This window comes from Dioscorea cayenensis, chromosome 9 (assembly GCF_009730915.1).
Source record: "Dioscorea cayenensis subsp. rotundata cultivar TDr96_F1 chromosome 9, TDr96_F1_v2_PseudoChromosome.rev07_lg8_w22 25.fasta, whole genome shotgun sequence".
NCBI classification, from domain to species: domain Eukaryota; kingdom Viridiplantae; phylum Streptophyta; class Magnoliopsida; order Dioscoreales; family Dioscoreaceae; genus Dioscorea; species Dioscorea cayenensis.
The window spans coordinates 9,957,478-9,962,604 of NC_052479.1; the positions used below are offsets into that span (position 1 = coordinate 9,957,478).

Below are 5,127 nucleotides of genomic sequence, written 5' to 3' on the forward strand. Positions count from 1 at the left end.
ATTCCTACACAAGTAATAAGTGTGTGAGAGTGTATAAAATGAAATGGTACTTTTCCGGTAAAATTTAGTGATTCTTGGCAATACCACCATGTGTGTTGTTCGTTTGTCCATGCATAATGATAGGGTTCGAAAAGTTGTGGCCAGATTAGAAGTGTGTGGCTCACATCATCCTGTGTATTAGAGAAGGATCAATATAGAATAAGATGAATACCAAATATGAAGGATAAAATATGAATAGTAAATACAAAAGATACAAGTGATGAAAAATAAAAAGTACAAAAGTAGCATGGACTAAACCCTTGCTAAATTAAAAAAAAAAAATAAATAAAAAAATACAAATGTCATGATATGTAAATAAAAGTCCTAATCATGTCATGATAGCCTCATCCTTCAGCTCGGTGTCCTAATCTGTGATTGTCAAGCTCCCACAACTGCCAAAGCCATCTATGTCATTGTCGGTCTCATTGTCCGTCTGCTCCTTTGTCCCCTGCTCATGATGTAGAAGCGGTAGGTAAAGCTAGAGGTAGGGCGAAAGGGCTCTATCCCTGCGTGTACTGATAGTCGTCACAACGAGTCAACAATCCACCTCTCAGTCATGGTGCAGGGTGGAGTAGTTGTCACGCCCTGACCCGCGGGCCGCCACGTGACAACCGCCATGACAATCCGAGGAGGGACACCCACCACTCAACCCTCGAGTCCTCGCAAGGCTCACAAACTCCTGCTAAACAACAAGACCACAACGAAGATACAAGGAAGTAAAACTTTCACTCAGAAAATCAACTAAGTTGCAAAAGACATACAAGTCACAAACATAGAGTTAAAGACACTAGTGGATCCACTGTAATTATACCATGCAATAAACAAAAACCTGACTTGAGATGCAAATTGCCAAGCACTTCACCTCGCTACGATGCCCCCAAACAACTAAACCTGGAAAGGAGGAGAGGGGTGAGTCACCAAGGTCACTCAATGAATGGGTTAGCACAAATCTAAAAGAATATCAAACCAAATTGATGCATTCCAATATACATGTTTCACAATAACATAAATGAACTGGAAACGTTTCACATTTGCAACACAATGTAAGTGCAAGATATGAAACCTTGGTATTTAAAAACCAAAACATAGGTTTTCGCGAGTATAGACAAAGCATCAACACGTATAAAACAAATGCATGGGCATAAGTACTCAAAATGAGTAGGAACAACAACTTAAACAAATAAAATTCTCAACATTCACAAATCCTCAATTCTGCATGAAACATGTTCGAAAAGCATTAAAATATAAGATATGCTATGCAAGAGATCACACATGGAATATACCAATTGCACGAAAAATATGATTTTTCTCAAATATTGAAATTTTGTCTCGATCAAATAAGCAATGGCCTAAAAACACTCTCCAACATTAGCCGCCGTCATGACTAAGTTGAGAGCTGTCAAGGTCTTCGCACCCTTGACGTTGGCCCACCGGTCCCGTGTGGTGACCCTAGAATCCCGATGTATCATCCAATCAGAGATCGACACTCCCACCTGATCTGCACAAATCAAAACTCAGGTCCACCACACCACCTCTAAAGGCTAGGCAGTGGGGACCCACTACTGTAGTAGTCGGGCCTTAGCCCGCAGTCACCATCCAAACCATCATGTGGATGTAGCAATAATACAATCTGTATAAATCATAACTGATAAGTGCTTGTGTATAACTAATACGAAGTATTCTTTTCTTCCAATGAGTATTTCTTTTCCTTAGATTTTATCACTAATACATGTGTTTTTTGTGTTCTTTTGTGCATGTAAGGGTTGTGGAGCCAAATGTAGAGGAAGGAAGCCAAAGTAGATTGCGATTGCACTTTGTTGATGGAATTTTGGAGTGAACAAACATGAAGACAAAAATTGTGCTCAAAAATATGTGAATGTGGGCCAACCTCCTTGCGCTCGAACAATTACATGGTTTGGAGAGACACAAAGGCAGTCACCTTTCGTGTATTTCGACTTGTGCAGTGCTAGCAAGATCTTCATCAATGTTATCCCTTATTGAAAGTAGCGATGCGATCTACGGCATAGACGTGTGGCCGTTTATGTTGCCTCGATGAAAAGTGTGGATTTAGGGAGTATTTTTGGCGGAGTAAATCAGATTCCTGCAGATTCACACGGGCGTGTGGAAATTCCATACGCCCGGTGTGGATACTCGATTCCAACCCTATATAAAGTCGTGATTCATCCCGATCTGAAAATTCCCCAACTCTGGAGAGGCCTGCGACTAGGGTTTAGAGGGGCTTTGGTAAGGTTTTGGAGTGTTTCTACGACCATTGACACCGCGTTCTTTTGGAAGAGAGTTATTAGGGGAGATTTCGTCTGCACCGATCGAGTGAGGTGTGCCCTAGACTTGACAAAGTAACCTTTGAAGAGGACGAGGCTACTCCACAAGACCATCGACACGAATACGAAGGCGGTTTTATTCATGGATTGCATCTTTTTTACTTTTGACTTCATTGTTGATTGTATTGTGCTCCATGGAGAGCTAAACCCTTAGTGGGTGCTTGGACTTGTAAACCCTAGGATGATATTGTTTTTTTGACCTTTTATTATGCTTTTCTTAATTGATGTTTTTAATTGAGTTCCATTCTTGAATACTTGTTATATTGATTTCTTCCTTAGATTGACACTAGGGTTGAGAGTCTACACTGGTAGTCCTTGTGAGTGAGTGACACATCATGAGGGTTAGACAAAGCAAGATTGGAGATGGTCAAGAGGGTGAGTCAAGAGGTAGCGGAGCGTCCCCTTTCCCCTTCATTGTGATTAATCCTACCTCTTTTTTTCAAGAATTCTTTGCGGTCACAATAGAGTAAAGTGCTAAGAAAGGAACTCTGCTGGTGCTTAGTTGCGCGAGCAACAGAGTGAAGCGTTGAAGTAATCCTTATGCTGGGGCTTAATTGTGACTAGGTGTCTTTCGCCTGGACCAAAGGGTTAGACCTATATTAGGGAATAGGGTTTATCACTTGGAATCCCCAAAGCTTCTTGTAATTGTTCACAGTGTGAGGTGTTGAGACTGATTGATTTCTCCACCGGGCATAGTGTAGAGTTAGTCACGGTTGACCTTAGGTTTGGGACCCTGTGTTTTAGGATTTGCACAACTCATTAAACATCAGTTATGAGACATAATAGTTGGTCTTGCACTTTAAGCAATAATCCTAGGAGGAGCAATGTCCGAGTGCCCCACTTTCTATCAATTGTCTTTCCTCTCATATTATTGCTCTTCTCTTTCATATTTTTTTTAGTTCTTTTCATATTGATTTTGTTCACAGCACTATTGATTCATCTTTACTTTAGTTAAATAGCAATCTTTGTGTTTCTGATCACTATTCTCTATGGATTCGATTTGCCCACTCATCGGGGTATTATTTCTTCGACAAATCCGTGCACTTGCGGGTCACACGCAAAGTGGTGTGTCAAGTTTTTGGTGCCATTTCCAGGGAATAGGCATTTTAGAAACACTTTGCAGTTTTATATTTTAGCTATTCATTATTTACTCTATTTCACACTTTCTTATTCTATCATCGTTCTAATTTGTTTTTCTTTTTTTTTTTATGGCAGCTCCAAGTTATGACCTGAGGGAACCCTTCGACATTGGTTGAAGGAGATCCTGAACTTGAAAGAACACTTCGTAGATGGGGTAAAGAACCTATGCAAGAACAAAATCATTCAGCTGAGATAGAGGGTGAAGGATCTGAAAACATGGCTGAACAAGAGGGACAATGAAGAACTCTTTCAGATTTTGTTAGACCTACTATTTATATGACACAATTGAGCATTGTGAGGCCACCGGTAGCTGCCCAGAATTTTGAGTTGAAGCCAGCCTTTATTCAGATGTTTCAACAGTCCACACAATTTAATGGGTTAGCTGATGCAGACCCGAACAATCATATTCAGAACTTCCTTGAAGTGTGCGACATGTTGAAGATCGATAGGATTTCTAATGATGCAATTCACTTGAGGGCTTTCCCATTCTCTTTGAAAGGAAGGGCCAAACAGTGGCTTCATTCATTGCCAAGAGCTTCCATCACAACATGGAACAAAATGGTCGAAGCTTTCCTTGCAAGGTACTTCCCTTCGGGAAAATTGGCAAAGATTCACAATGAGATATCTTCATTTGTTCAGATGAAGCTTGAAACTTTGTTTGAGACTTGGGAATGATTTAAGGACCTTTTGCGGAAGTGTCCACAACATGGGTTCCCTGAGTGGATGATCATTAATACATTTTATAATTGGTTAAGCTCAAACAACAAACAACTTCTAGATGCCACTGCAGGAGATACAATAGGGAACAAGACCCCCGAAGAATCCTAGCAATTGATTAAAGAAATGGGTTTGAATAGTTACCAATGGAATGCAAGAGAAAGGAAGAAAGTGGCTAGACTCCATGAAATTGATGTGGTTACATCCTTGGTAGCCCAAATAGAGCCATTGAGCAAGAAATTGGATACATTAACTTCACCAAGGGTAGCCGCAATCACAAGTTGTGATGGTTGTGAGGGTTCGCATATGCCATCTGATTGTCCTATTTTGATTGCTACTCAGCCCCGACTGAACAAGTAGACTTTGTGGGCAATTCGAGAAGAGGATAAGGCAATCCTTATAGCAACTCCTACAACCAAGGGTGGAGAATACATACTAACTTTATCTTGGAATAACCACGGGTAACAAAAGGCTATGGCACCACCGGGTTTTCAAACAACAACAAGCCCCAAACATGGAGAACCGAGTTTCAGTCTTGGAAACCTGGATGGCCGATTTAGAGAAAGCTTTGACTAGATTTGTCCAGTCATTGGACACAAAGTTTTAATCGGTTGAAGCTACACTTTGCAACCACACCGCGTCATTGCACAATCTAGAAAATCAAGTGGGGAAAATTGGGAAGTCTCTATAGGAGAGTCTTCAAGAGAGTTTACCTAGCAACACCAAATCAATTCGAGAGAATAAGTGAAGGCGATTACTTTGAGAAGTAGTCATGAGGTTGAGGATAGGCTTCCGAGTGAAGATACTAATGTTGAAGAACCCAAGGTCGTGGAGATTGGGGAAAGAACTAAAGGAAAAGGAGGTGGCATTCCCACCTTACAAGCCAAGA

The 5,127-nt window shown here is 40.9% G+C and overlaps 1 non-coding gene across 1 annotated transcript; it reads right to left on the reverse strand.

The window, feature by feature from the left end:
- Nucleotides 1-4,128: 4,128 nt before the first annotated feature.
- LOC120269740 lies at nt 4,129-4,234 on the reverse strand. The gene has a single exon (XR_005539379.1). It is a non-coding gene; the product is annotated as a small nucleolar RNA R71 (small nucleolar RNA).
- Between the last annotated feature and the right edge of the window lie 893 nt (nt 4,235-5,127).